Source organism: Rhinolophus ferrumequinum, chromosome 20 (genome assembly GCF_004115265.2).
Source record: "Rhinolophus ferrumequinum isolate MPI-CBG mRhiFer1 chromosome 20, mRhiFer1_v1.p, whole genome shotgun sequence".
NCBI classification, from domain to species: domain Eukaryota; kingdom Metazoa; phylum Chordata; class Mammalia; order Chiroptera; family Rhinolophidae; genus Rhinolophus; species Rhinolophus ferrumequinum.
Genome location: NC_046303.1, coordinates 42,458,342 through 42,474,529, shown reverse-complemented (window position 1 = coordinate 42,474,529; position 16,188 = coordinate 42,458,342). Strand labels below are relative to the sequence as shown.

At 34.7% G+C, this 16,188-nt stretch overlaps 1 pseudogene; it reads left to right on the top strand.

Moving 5' to 3' along the window:
* Nucleotides 1-633: 633 nt before the first annotated feature.
* On the top strand, nt 634-2,985 carry LOC117012486 (cullin-1-like; annotated as a pseudogene).
* Nucleotides 2,986-16,188: the final 13,203 nt, after the last annotated feature.

Genomic DNA, 16,188 nt, shown 5'->3' with positions numbered 1-16,188 from the left:
AGAATGCCTTTGATGGGCTCATCAAAGACTGGACACAGCTGAGGAAAGAATCAGGAGCTTGAAGGTGTGTCAATACAAACATCCAAAACTAAAATGCAAGGGGAAAGAAAGAAAACGATGGAACAGAATATCCAATTACTGTGGGGTGATTACCAAAGGTATAACGTATGCATAATGGGAAGATCAGAAAGAGAAGAGAGAAAGGAGTAGAAGATATTTTTGAAATAATAACAGGTGAGAATTCCTTTTAATTAATGACAGACATTAAATCACAGATATAGGAAGCCCAGTAAACACTAAGCAGGAAAAATACCAAAAATTCCATACCTAAGTGCATATTTAAATTAAAAAAAGAAATCAAAGACAAAAAGAAAAGCTTGAGGGCCCCTCCCATGCTGGGGCTGGTGCAGAGATTCCAGCAGCATTGCTTTCGAGGCTACCCCAGCCAATGGTGGTGAGTTCTGGCCCTCTCCTACCAGCCTTTCCTTCACGGTAGCAGAGCTGTTAAAGAACATTCTTTCTGAGATGTTCAGAATAGATTTGGAGTGGTACTGTATATTTTCATCTAATGGAGAATTAGCTGTACCTTGAATAAGGATTGATGCAGTGGACAGCTTCAGAATATTACTCACAATGTCATCAAACAGGAGTCAAAATCCCCCTGGACTGAAACATATTGGCCTTCACCAGATCTGGGACAACCTCAGAGCTGGGATCCAACAGAAGCATGCTAGATGGTGGGGTAGAATCCAGATACATGGAACTGTACACTCACATTTATAACTACTGCATGAGTGTCCATCAGTCAAACTGACCTCGAGGGGCTGGCATCCCTCCTTCTAAATTGAAAAAGGGACAGGTGCCTGGGGGAGCTCAGTTTTTTAGCTTTGGATTATATAAATAACTTTAAGAATTTTTGAAGAATTACTTGACAAATTGTAGGAAGGAGAAGATTTGATGGATGAGAGCATACTGAAATTCTACACTCAACTGTGGAAGATTACTGATTTTCAAGCAAAGTGCTGAATGGAATTTGTGTCTGCCTCAGTAGATACTGGATTCGCTGTGACTGGATGAAGGATGGAATATATGAAATCTATTCTCTCTCTGACTTGGGAAGTTTATCTGTGCAGGCCACTGAATAAGCAGGTAACAAATGCTGTTTTAAAGTAGATTTAAAAACAACAAAAAAATGGTGAAACCATCAACACGAGACTAATTAGTGGAATTGTAGAGTCTTACGTGAAATTGGGGCTAAATGAAGATGATGAATTTGCAAACATTCATCTGTATATGTTAACAGAGTACGTATAAAGAATACTTTGAGTCTCAGTTTTGGGCTAATACAGAGAAATTCATACCAGACAGAATGCTGAATTTTTGCAGCAGAACCGAGTACTGAATATATGAAAAAGGCAGAGGCCCATCTGCTCATGGAATAGCAAAGAATGCAGGTCTTTCTTCATGAAAACACCCAAGACAGACTAGCAAGGAAGTGTAAGTAAGTTCTCATGGAGAAGCATTTAGAAATATTCCACACAGAATTTCAGAACTTACTGGATGTGACAAAAATGAAGATTTGGGTTGCATGTGTAATCTTGTGTGTAGAATGGAGTATGACCTAGGAGAATTGAAAAACCTTCTGGAGACACACATTCATAACCAGGGTCATGTAGCAATTGCAAATGTGGAAAAGCTGCTTTAAATCACCACCCAAAATGTATGTACAGAATGTATTGGATGTTCATAAAAAAATACAACACCCTGGTCATGTTGGTGATTAACAACGATACAGGCTTCCTGGCTCCACTGGACAAGGCTTGTGGTCGCTTCATATCCAAGAGTGCAGTTACCAAAATGGCTCAGTCATCCTGGAAACCCCCTGAGTTTCTGGCTTGATACTGTGACTTCTTGTTGAAGAAGAGTTCCAAGAACACAGAAGAAGCAGAACTAGAAGATACGCTCAATCAAGTGATGGTTCTCTTCAAGTAGGTAGAGGATAAAGATGTGTTTCAGAAGTTCTACACCAAGATGCTGGCCAGAAAAGACTCCTAGCTCAGATCAGTACAGAGTGATGAAACCGAAGCAAGCATGATCTCTAAATTAAAGCAAGCTTGTGGTTTTGAGTACACCTCTACACTTCAGTGGACGTTTCAAGAAATCGGTGTGAGCAAAGATTTGAATGAGCAGTTCAAAATACACCTGAGGAATTCAGAACCACTAGACTTGGATTTCAGTATTCAAGTTCTGAGTCCCAGGTCCTGGCTCTTTTAGGAGTCTGATACATTTCCCTTGCCATCAGTATTGGAACATAGTTATCAACTATTCACAGCTTTTTACACTAGCTATCACTGTGGCAGAAAACTGACATGGTTATACCAAGTGTCTAAAGGAACATTGGTAACAAACTGTTTCATGAACAGATATACTTGGCAGGTATCTACATTCCAGATGGCAATCCTGCTTCAGTAACACATGGAAGAAGATGCTTAGCCTGTGCAGTATTTGACTGACAGCACTCAAATCAAAATGGTCATTTTGGCATAAGTCCTACAGATTTTATTGAAGTCGAAGTTATTGGTCTTACAGGATGAAAATGCAAATGCTGATGAGGTGGAACTGAAGTCAGATACCTTAATAAAATACCTTAATACCTATAATAAAATTATATCTTGGTTTTAAAAATAATAAATTAAGGGTTAACATCAATGGGCCAATGAAACCTGAACAGAAGCAGGAACAAGAAACCACACATAAAAATATTGAGGGAGAGCATAAACTACTGAATCAAGTGGCTAGTGTGAGAATTAGGAAGACAAGGAAGGTTCTGAAACACCAGCAGTTACTTGGAGAAGTACTCACGCAGCTATCCTCACGATTCAAGCCCAGGTCCCAATAATAAAGAAACGCATTGACATTCTGATCGGGAAAGAATATTTGGAGAGAATTGATGGTGAAAAGGATAACTACAGGTACTCGTCTTAACATTTCTCAAAGGGTCTGACTGGGCAACCCGCAGCAAATTGTTCCTGGTGGAAAGGATGAAAACAAGTTCATAGCAGCCAGCCTGCCATCATTTAGACCTCCCTTTTTAAAACTGAGACCAAGACTCCCAACACCCGGTCTCAGTTGTACATCAGAACTGCTCAGGATTGATACATTTCAAATCTGTAAATATGGACACCTATGCCATTTAACTTAATTTAAGAACAAAGGGGAATCGAACCTTGCATACTGAGGGCTGCATGCTACTGCACTTAAATGAATTCATTGGCTATGTGATTAACAGCTGTCATCTTAGCACTTTTAACGTTGGCAGCACTTTGAGAGTGAATCTGAATGGACCCACGCATAATCTTCTATGATGATGTATTACAGAACTGTGAACTTGAAACCTATGTAATTTTACTAATCATTGTCACCCCAATCAATTTTAATTTAAAAAAAAATGTATAGGGTGATTCATATTTTAATGTGCAAAAGTAAAGAAAATTAAAGGATTTCTCGAGAGAGAGATTGAGAGAGAGAGAGAGAGAGAGAGAGAGAGAGAGAGAGAGAGAGAGAGAGAAATATTGAAAGAAGCCTGAGGAAAAAACTGCATTACATACAGAGGAACAGGTATAAGAATTGCATTGGACTTCTCTTCAGAAACCATAAGAAAACTAAACTATGCAAACAAGAAGAGAGTGGAGTGAAATATCTAAGACATCCAACAAAATTATCCTTCAAAATTGAGAGAACACTTTGGTGATTATGATGTCTCAATGTAAGCTCATCAGTTGTAACAGACGTTCCACTCTGGTTGGAGATGTTGATAAAGGAGAGGCTATGCATGTGTGGGGGCGGGGGTATTTGGGAAATATCTGTACCTTTCTCTCAATTTTAGTGTAAACCTAAAACTGCTAAAAACTTAGTCTTCTAAAAATCACATTTTTAGATTTAAAAACAGTGAAACAGAAGTATTTTCTCAGGCAAACAAAAATTCAGAGTATTCGTTCCCAGATTTGCCTTACAAGAAAGGTTAAAAGAAGTTCATATAGGTCAGAAGCTCAAACCTACATAAATGAATGAAGAGTTTTAGAGGAATAAGTGAAGCTAAACTAAAATATGTATTTTTATATTCTTCATTGATCTAATAGATAAGTTTATGCAAAATAGTAACGATGCATTTGTTGATTATACTTATGGGTAAATGAAATGAATGACAGCAACGTTATTAGGGATGGGAGGGAGAAAATGGAGATACTTTGTTAAATGTACTTGTATTACCCATTAAGCAATATGGTATTATTTGAAAGTAAATTCGCATTATTTTCAAATATATATTGCGAACTCTAGGGTACATATAGGCCATTTTACATGGTTTAACTCAAGTAATTCATTCAACCATGTATAGTAAACACTTGTATTCTATTATAGATGTAGAAACCCAACATAGTTCAGAAAAACAAACTAAATATGTTGTAAATGACAAGACTAAGGCTTCTAAAATTTAGTCACATCACATAACCAGCAAACGAAGGATTCATGATTTTAATCCATTTCCTTCAGTTTTCAAATCCTGTAATTTCTACCACAGGTTTATGATGCTTAGCATTTGTGTGCTACCTTTAAAAGATCAAGTAGCAAACTCATAACTAAAGGATCAAAGAATATCAAAGCATAACAACAAAAATTGTATTTTTTTGTTTAAACAATTATATAAGACATATGTTTGGAAGAAGCAAATCTGCTTGTCACATCTGCATTAAATAAAGGGTAGTGATGAAGAATAAATATCCAAAAAAGTTTAATTCTTTACACTCCTGGGATAGTACTGTTATTAACCAACTTAAAGGTGTAAATTGTCAAAGGATGATGTCTTCCAGTGTTCTACAGAGGTATCCAAATCTTACTTCCCAACCCACTTTAAAAGTTCATTCATTCCTTCAATAAATGTTTATCCACCAGGTACAACATGCCCTGAATAAGGAGTCCCTCTGGTGTTTCTATTACCAGAACAGCTCTTATTTCTAGAAAGTTCATATTAAAAGCTGTCCTCATTAGTCCTAATTCTGCTTTTCAAATAAAATCCGATACTTTTGTCACATGATAGTCTTGGATGTATTTGAAGGATGTCTCATGACTTGTCTGAATAAACATTCCTGTGCTTTTCCTTTGGGGTGGGGGGAAGTCATGACTTGCATTTTTCTAGCTGCCACCCTGAAGAATAGTTCCAGATAGGTGGCCCATACTTATGGAATATTTTTCTTGGCTCACACATAGTTCTAAAAAATCAATTACCAAGATTAAAAATCAAAAGATACCACATAATAAATAAATCTCATATTTTGGAAAATATGTGAAGGTCCCAAGATTAAAGGCCCCTGGAATAGTTGTCCCTTATCCAGGGCATTTTTCTACCCAGTTCACCACACCCTTCACCATTTTTTTACTGCCTGAGGCAGGCTGAGTGGCAGCCATTTAACATTTTGCTCTTTCTCTCTGTTTCCTCCCTCCTTCATGCCCTCTCTCCCATCCTCCTTCCCTTCTTTTTCTTCCTTCCTTCTTTCCATTCTGGGTTGGCTTCATTCCTTCATATTGCATGCCTGGCACCTTAGACTATTACATTTGTTCGTAAACTATATGTCACTATCCTTCATAAAACTTTATATCCAGAACTAAGCACAGTATAGCATTTTTTAGACCACTGTTTCTGACCATGATGCAATATTCTTACATACAGATAACATTGCTTTACATTTCTAGATGTCGAAAATAAGCTTATAGTGGATTCACAGTCAAATAAAATTCTCAGGGCTGAAGAACAGCGCTCTACCCAGTTGGAATTCCTTGAAAACCATCTGCAGATTCAACACTTCCCTACATCCTAGAGGGATACTTAGAGCTCTAACTAACTGTACAACTAAACATAAGTCACCCTTGCAATGAGCCATAGTTATGTTCTAATAACTCAGCTTTTACCTGTGCTGTTCCTGCTTGGAAACTTACCATGCCAGTACATGTGCCTGTCTAAACACTAGCATAGTAACTGATGCTGTAACTGGTTTTAGATGAAGGGCAAGTTGCTTGTATCTCAAAATGAATCCTGCTGCTCTTTTTTCCTGTTATGCCAGGATCGTCATTTGTCATTGTTTCTGTTCTACCTGTGGGGTTGATATGCCAGCCTCTGCATAGGACTCTGCTCCCCTCTGTGTCAACCCTATGTCTAATAGACAGGGTCAGATCCAGGTGCTAGGAACTGCTAGTGGTCTGCAGGATGCTTCTAGATTAAGTAAATAATACCCACTTTTACCTTATTAAAAAACTGTAAATAGTAGTTAAGTGATTCTTTGTACTGTAGTAGTTTGATTTTCTGGTCTGAATTAATAATAATATTTACTAGTGATACAATTAATAATGTAAGTATATGTCTATTTTTGCATGAGCATAGAGTTACATTCCCAAAATATTCCCAAAAGGCCTTTACAGTTCCTATGGTTTCCAGTTTTCCCTCCTTTTAATTACCATCAACCTACATGTTGCTTGCTTTAGCAATAAGCTATAAGTTATAGTTGAATTTTTGAACCTAGGTATAGAACTTTATATGTCCCTACTACATTTACCTGGTTAGACTACCTTTTGCTTCATTTCAAAATGCTTTTCAGCCTTAAATCACTCAACATACTACATAAGTGTTCTAGTTTTCAACTTGTGAAAAATTGATAATTATTTTTTTTTTTTGCTTATCTACAAATTAACTAAAGCAACTTTGAATGGGCCAAGTATATAGGCTGTGGCTCTTGTTTGTAGAGAATTATCTGAGTTAATATATTTCTTGATTTATTGTGTGATTGGATCTTGAGTTTTAGCCTTTTCCCCTCTTCTTACTGTAGCACTGATTTTTTTCAATAGTTGGAGAACAGCCGATAAAATAAATATGGATTCTGGCATTTAAAATTCTGAGTTAATATTTCTTCTTCACCAATACAATACAAATAGTCCAGGTAGAAATGATCTACCAAATAAGAGGTACACCTAAATATTTGTGTGTAGAACCAGAAGAACTTGGCTAATTCAAAGTGAGGTAAAAACAAATGAAAATAGAATCTCCTAAATCTGGGATGTGTGATGGAGTACTTGAGTATCATACCTCACAGAGGATGGGACTTAGAAAGGAGTAAGGCAAACTATATTTTCGATGTGTGATATGTATGGTCCTATGGGATATCCGGGTATATAAAACACAGATTATGTTATTCTGGAACTCTAGAAGAGCTGTAGAAGCGGAAAAGATCTGGAATTCAATAATAAATAGGCCTGATACGAAGCCATAAGAAATGATGAATTTGCTCAAGAAGAACGTGAAGAGGAGAAAAGAGACATTCAGAAAAATGAACGTTGAGGGGCATCACAGGACTTGCTTAAATTACAACATTAACTACCATACTGGATAAATGCTATTCAAAAGAAACTGGGAAGCTTGCCAACAACTCCACGCCACTCTACAAAAGGTGCCACGGTCAAATAATTTCATAAGAAAAATTTGCAAACATTGAACTTTTCCAAAGCATACACCAGTGGATTTTAACTGGGGGTGATTTTTTGTTTGCCGTGGGACATTTGTCAATGTCTGCAGATATTTTTGATTGTCACAACTGGGCAAGATGGTGGAGGAGTATTCTACTGGCCTCCAGTAGGTGTAGGCCAGAAATGCTGCTAAATGTACTACGTGCACAGGACAGCCCTCACAGAAAAAAATTATTGGCCCAAAATGTGTAGACTAACAAGATTGAGAAACCCTGGCATAAAGGAAAGAAATTTTAAAGAAAAAAGGTTATTCCTAGTTTACATTTGAAGACAAATGAAATTGCAATCTAAAAACTACCAAAGATAGATATGATAAAATTAAAAATAAAGCTTACTTCTTATAATTGTTGATGTAATTACACCAATAACATATGAGCAAATCCAATGTTCTTGTTAAAAGAATGTACCATGACAGAGAAGGCTTTATTTCAAGAGTGCATAAATGATTCAACAAAAGCAAACCTGATAATAGTATCTAATTTCAACAGTAATGGAGAAAAACTGCATCTCAACATATCCCAAACAGCATTTCATAAAACTCAATATTCAACACTAATTTAAAAATAATAATTCTAGTCTAGTTATTCAAAGAATTTTTCTTAACATGGTAAAACATATATATATATATAAATATAGATATATTACATATATAAACATATATATATATATATATATATATATATATATATATATATATATATATATTTAACAGTGAACTACTAAAGGCCTTACAATTAGAATTAGGAAAAAAAAGTGTGACAGTCACCACTATATTGGGTTATACTTTATCATGTAATACAACAAGAAAAGATCTAATAACATGGATTTTAGAATGGAAGAGACAAAATAATCATTATCTAATTTGAATGCTTAGAAAATTCAAGAAAATGATAGGACATATTCAAATCATTGAAAGAATATAGAAAAATTTATTAAAGTAAGATGAAAACATCATTAATTTATTTAACACCAGGAATAATTAACTAATCATCAAAAGTTAATTGCCATTCTTTTTCTTTCCTTCTTTCTTTTTTTTTTTTTTCCCTTGGCTACCCACAACCTCTTCCCTTTTATATAGCAGCCTCCCATTTTTATGGGAGAACTGAAGATGTCTATTACTTGCTGCTATCTAGATCCCCAGAACTACGCTGGCCATCTGTTCTTTCTGAACCCATTATTTTCCTTTGTTTATAGAAATACCCAATAAAGGTTCAATTGATTTAAAATTGTTTCTTAAAGCAGTTTTGTTGCTTTCAACCAAAGAACTGAAAAACTGATATGTGGAGGACCAAAAGAAAGACAAGCTCAATCACAGAAGCAAAAGAACAGATGAGCAATTCGGTACATGTGGTTACTGGAAGGGGAAACCCAATCAGTAAAGACCTAAGAGTTCTCCCAAATTAATGATTAAAATTCTATGCAATCACAATTACAATGTTGGTGGGGGGTGACCTTTAACTAACTAATACTATATTTTGTTTCAAAAACTAATGAAAGAAGATAGGGCAATTTTTATAATATAATGCAGTGAATCTTCCCAACAGTTAATAAAAACAGAACAAATCAGCCCTATTTATTGTAGAAAGGAGCAAGAATAAACACATAGATGAACAGACATAAAAGAAATTCTGGCGATCACTTCACATATGGTAAAATTCTAATTGAAAACCAATAAAAAAATATTCAGTTATACTTTGCTCCCCTATATTGCATGTACACACACACGTACACACACAAAATTCCAATATGATTAGCACGATTAGATGTAAAATATAAAACCATAAAAAATTTAAGAAAACTTTAGGAGACTATTTTTACCACCTTGGTGTTGAGAGGATTTTGGTTGGAAAAAAGAAACCCAAATCAAATATCGTAAAGGAAAGGACAGATATATATATCTGTTTACATAAAAATATAAAAATAAAAGTCACTACACAACAAAAGTAATTATAAACAAAAATTAAAAGTATATTTGATGAATGAAAACGAATTTACCTCATTAATAATCCTAGAATTGCAATTACAAACAACCAATCAAATTGAGAATGATTGAAAAGATCTAATAAGAAGGGGACTCCAAACACTGTGAATAGAGATCAGTACATTTCTGAATGGCAATTTGGTAAAAAGATTATAAATTCTATGTGCACAGTAATTTCTACTCAGCAAATTTACTTCTAGGAATTTATTAAAAGAAAATAAATTGACAAGTGCAAAAACATGTATATGCTTGGTTCTTTGAACATAATAGTACTAATTTGGAAATAATCTGAATGATCATTGGTGATAGATTATTCATGAAAAAAGGTATAGCACAAAATGCAGGAAAATATTACATAGTTATTAAAAGTACGAATTATAACTATAGGTAATGAATAGATGTTCAGAAGATGTGAAGTAAAATAGAGCAGGTTGCTGTATTCAGTATATATAGACTACTTTATGAAGTATAATTCCAAATTATTAAAGCAAAGTCTGGAAGAATATACATCCAATAATTAGAGTGAATACTGGGGGATAGGAAATTAGAATTTTTATTTTTATTTTTTTACATCATTGATTTTTGAACTGCTTAATTTTTTTTACACAGATCAAATACTATTTTTGTAATTGTAACACAATATTAGTTCAATTTTGAAAGAAAAGTTGGGTCAGAAAAAAAATAAATCACACATTTGGACCCAATAAGCTCACCTATTATAGTTGATTCAAAGAAAACAGTTCAAAATATGAAAAATCTTCTATAGAAGAATTTTGTAGAAATAAGAAAAAAATACAAAATAAGAAAAACCTATAGGACTGTTTTATTGGATTATGACTTACAATTGTAAAGTATTAAAACCAGGAAATGTGTCCAATGTAAGAGAATACGTGTCATTTTATGCAATATTGTGAAGCCATATTGTAATTATGTGAAGCCAAGATGTAATTATGAAGCTTTGTAGTAACTTGGCACAACATATTTGACAAAATTAATAAGTGAAAAAACAGTATATAAATTATATGTATGTAAACATTACACTATGTGCATACAGATGATAGATTTAAACAGATATTACAAACATTGGTAGAATTATTGTTACTGTGTATGTATATTTTGTTATTAAACTCTTAGTTAGTAATGTTATTTAATTTTATTTCATGAAAATACTTTCAAAAAATGAGGTATGCTTTGTTTCTTTCCATTAAACTTCCTTGGTCACTGAACTCCTGGGAGGCAATCTATTAGTTTTACCATTGATTCTTCACTGCCATTTCATATCACTCATCACAGCTTGTGATTATTTGTTTATTTTGTATATTTATTGGCTTACAATACTTACAAATTTAATCATTCATAAGTTCTATTTTTTCCAATTTTATTCACTAAATTCTAAACATGAGGGCAAACACCATATCTGTTTACTTACCTGTTTTCTAGTTATTACAATATTTCCACATTTACACTTAAGGGTGTTAATCCCTCAGAAAAAAATATTGCCCAAACAGGAGATATACATTTATAAAAAACAGATCGGGGCCCCGTAAGGGGTGCGGGGAGAAGCAGTACACAATTAACGCATATACAGTCCTTTATTAGGTACTAGGTACTGTTTTAAGCACGTTACATACATTAAGTCCTTTAACCCTCAAAACGATCCTATGAAGTAGGTACTATTGATAAACTATTTTACAGATGAAAAAAAAAAAAAGCTGAATTATAATAAATAAATAAATAAATAAATAAATAAATAAATACATAAAATTAAGGACTGAGTAAATCCTGGAGATGAACCCAAGCCATCTGGGACATTCTGGCTCTAGAGTTTGCCATTCCTTTTTTTTTTTTTTCCTTTTTATAACAACTTTATTGAACTATAATTTACTATACAATTCACCTATTTAATGTGAACAATTCATTGAGGTTTTTAGTGTATACACAGTTCATTTTAGAATGTTTTCATCACCCCCAAAAGAAACCTGTACCCATTAGCACCACTCCTCATTTTCCCCCAGCGTTGCCCTTCTCCTGGTTCTAGACACCCACTAATCTACTTTCTGTCTCTATGGATAGTTCAACATTAATGGGATCACACAATACAAGCCACCACTACTTTTTCATCGTTCTTCTAGATAGGCAGTATCTAGATTACAGTATAAGAATGACAAGAATATCTCTTTTTCTTAGGAATTTGCAAACAGTTTGACATTCTTTACCACTGATGTTATCTAATATGGTTCATTGGTATTGTTATTAAACAAATATATCAGTTAATATTATGTAATGTATACGTTGAATAATTCGTTTAAAGAAAACTTGAACATACACATATATGTTGCACATAGTATTGAAATTTTACTATTTATAATTTTCTTGAGGATTTTATGTACTTACAGGAGTTGGTTTTGGGAAACCCATTATGATCTATCTCAACTATAGTTTCAGTCTAATTAATAAAAACCTCTCTGAAAGACTATCAGATAGTATCTCTTTTCTCTAATTCCTAAGCATCATTTATAATTAAGAAATTGTGTATATTTAACTTACACAGAATCTGGACTATTTGGGAAGCTTATCTGTTTTTATTGGTTTTTGAAACAGACCAAGTAAATAAGACCGCAATTGTAATATGTGTCTGGTAGAATTTTCCTCGGATCATCTTAATGGACTACTGGCAATGGAACAGTAATTTCCATTATATAGAGAGGGGCAGCCACTAACACTCCTTAAAGCCAGTCAACTGAAATATTTTGATCAAAAAATGTTGTAAAGTCATTTATAATGCAGCACTAAAAGATTTTCAGGGTAACAAAATGATTATTTTTAGCAGGTAGATTCTTCCACATGGTACAAATGTTCTTCACTTGAACTTTCTACACACTTAATAAATTGTCAACTTTACACATTAAGCTTTATACCTGCTGCCAATGCAGTACAAAGTCATTTTACTTTTAAGCTATTTAAACTGTAAGAATGATTAAAGCATACATCTTAGAGATAATGCTTTACAGACATAATCATAAATTCATAAGTACTTTTTTTCCTATTTCAAAATGGTTTGAGGCTATTTTATAGCTATAGCTGTGATGGTCTTATCTATTTTGATGTTGTTTCATTATTCTGACAATAAGGAACATGATTATTTTTTCAACAGACATAATGATGGTGTCGCACGGGGGACCCTGCTCGCTGCGCCATTTGTCATGCGGGGCGGCCTGTGGGGTCTCAGCTCCCACTCCCCACATAAGAACGCAGGACATGGTGAGGCCAAACAGGAACACCCATGGAGCCATAGGTAGGGGAGTCATACCACTATATTCTCGCTGGCGGCTGGGTTGGAGAAACAGGAAGCAGGAACCACACGATCTGCAATCCACACTCTGCCACACTACGCGCTTGCCAGCCACCATCTTCTTGCTAACCCCCACTTCCTGCTAGCCTAGCCACAGCAGTTATATTCGTGGCCGATGGCTCTCTGGTTACAACTGATGGCCAACTAGCCACAGCTGATGGCCATCCAATCACAGTTGATGGCCATTTACTACCTGAGCCAGCACCTTTCCTCGTGAGGCCGAGAGCCTGGAAACTGCACTCCTGGCTCTGTCCCCACAGATGGTACTATGAGATATTCATTATCTATAAAACCAGCACACTCATACTTTTGTATCTCTTTTGGATCAATCAAGAGGGCAATAGTGTCCTACTATATTGTGAAATATAGCTTTTTTTTTTTTGAAGCATCCTGTGTCTTCTATACTTCTATAAAAAATAAATTTTACTTATAGAAAGACTGAGGATAAAACAAGATAATATACATAAATGCACAATGGAAAGTGTAAATTAAGCAAGGTATTCTTCTCCATTAATCTTATGTCTTAATTCTTACGTCTTTTTTGATTGCATTACATCTCCTTTCCTCTTTCCTTCAGCCTAAATATCAAGCTTCCCTCCCTTCACTTCACATAGGGTAGATTCCCCTCTAGTCGTTAATCAACACAGCCATTCAGTTTACTTGGTTAGGAAATTTACCTTGCATTCTAAAATTGTAATCAGCTTATGCTTAAAGAATGGGAAAAGATGAGCTGTCAACTCACCATGTCATCATTAAAATAATAATAACAATCCAACATACCTAGTTAAAGCATTTATGATTTGAGACTTTCTCTTTTGGTCTTTAAATTCCTATCTGCGCCCCTTCAAAAAGATCCCAGTTAGATTCACAGTAGGAAATATCGGGTAATATAAAACATGTGAACTTTGGAATCAGACAGAATGAGGTCTGTATTTTGCTATTTTGTATTTGTGGGTTTACCATTGAACTATGTAGTCTCTCTAAACATCTCTCTAAACATCAATTTCCGTATCTGTCAAGTGAGCATAGTAATAAAACCTCTTATATTGTTATGAAACTTAATATACAACCTATGTCATTTAGTTAACTATATGTGATACTTAGTGTATTTTCTTCTTTCTGTAACAGTTAAGGTCAATTCCTCTTTGGGCAGCTTTTTTTTTTTTTTTTCAAGTTCTAAATCGTCTTATTTAATGGTACCTGTGTGTTAGGAGTTATAAACTCTTTGCCTCTCTGACTTAACAAGAGTGACCAAATTATATGTAAACCAAATGTTCTAAAAAGTTCAAAATGATGTGGTATTTGTTTGAGAATTAAATGTATCTTACAGACTAATTTGGCTTCTTGATGTTTAGTGTCTTCTTTCATTCTGCTTGCAACCCGGATGATAACCGAAACGAGATATAAGAAATGTTTATAGTTTAGTTTATCCTCTTGTGTTCTTCATTAACTTACTGGGGGTGTTGTTCTTTTAAAAGGCCAAGGTTCATAGCTCTGTTTTTTAATTGCAATTCACTCTTTCCTACTTCTTCCAGGAGCATCGGCTTTATCATTTCTTGTAAGATTTACAGCGCTTCCTTCCATCGTCAGCTTGCTAATAGGCAGTTGTTGAACTCCCCGGAGTCCAAACTAGGAAATATGAGCAGTATGTAATTGCTACAGCTGGAATCACATTCCACTTCAGAAGCTTCTTAACAGCATTCTCAGATGTGTGAATATCCATTAGTGACCCAAGGGGATTACTCGCTGGCACCAAGTCTACCTTTATGAGGGGTCTGGATGATGAGTCTTTCCCCTCTCACAAGCAGAAGATGAGGAGAGGCAAGCGGCTCAGAGGTTGGTGAATTCAAAAAGAAAATGTGTGTGAAACACCTTTTAAAAGAGAAATTCAAAAGGAAAACTATAAAATTTGGCCTTCGGGGTATGTAAGTTTATTATTTATATTCGGGGTATGTAAGTTTATTATTTATGTTGAGTAAATAGCTTACATATTTATCAAAACATCCAAGGGCAGCAAGGCTAAGTAACATGACTTGATCTTCCTGTGTCTGTTTATGTGGATGGTAATTGACAGTAAGCAACACTGAACTTTCACTTCCTGTTCACTGTATCTAGGACAGACAATACTGCGAAGATGACTCAGTTGCTCCAGCAGCAACTGCCCTTTGAGGAAAAAGCTTCCTGATTTCACCATGTCCCTTTTTAAATATTTCTACTCTTCCTGCCCACCCCCAACAGCTCTTCAGCTTCTCTTTTTGCAACCACATCTCTAACCACTGTCCCTTAGATGTTATGGCAATGAGAAAGACTTCCCTTCACAGTTTTCAGATTAAGTTTTGTGTGGATGTGTCTATTTTAAAGACGTTCACGGGTTTTCTTGCATAAACGATGTCTGCATTATTACATTTATGCAATCACATGTTCAAGTAATATGCACAGTGAGAGGATAAGCAAAGAGAAAATTCTAGGGTTAAATTTATGATTTAAACACATGATATCAACAAAGTGAGGAAATAGTTCATTCAAATCAGAATCTGGAAAGTATTCACATTGGATAGTCTTTCACAACTTCTAGGAGAAACTTTTGCTTCTAGTAATAAATAGACTATTTAATACTGGTGTAACAGATAAAAGATTTAATAACATGATTTAAAATAATATTTTGAATAAATATATGAATGAGTGAATATAAGGATTATTTAATTAGAATTAGAAATTTCCTATGCCAAGAGTAATGGCCTGTATGGTTCGTGAACAGATGGGTTTTCAGATTTCATCCATTAGAGCATGTTACACAACGTTGGCTGCATATTAGAATCACCTGGGGAGCTTTATAAAAATGTTGCCTGAGCCCCACCTCCAGAAATGCTGATTTAATTGGTCTGTGGTAGGCCTAGGCACGGGTATTTATTAAAAGCTCCCCAGATGATTCTAATATGCAGTCAGGGTTAAGAATCACTACCTTACAGCCTTGTAGGTTGGTTCTTACAATGAATTGCAGATTATAGGAATTAACATCTTTTGCTGAATTATTAGAAGGAGGGAACTATGGAGAAAGAGAGAGAGAGAGAGAGAGAGAGAGAGAGAGAGAGGTTCTAGTTACTCCATATTATAACATATTTATTCAATAACTGATAAATATATATTGAGTCCTTACTGGGTATCACATAACCTGTTAATTATTGACACTATTTAATAGTAAATATAAACAGACTATTGTGAAGCTTATAGTCTATTTAGAGGAAACAGACATTAATCTAATAAAACAAAAATATTTATGAAATTA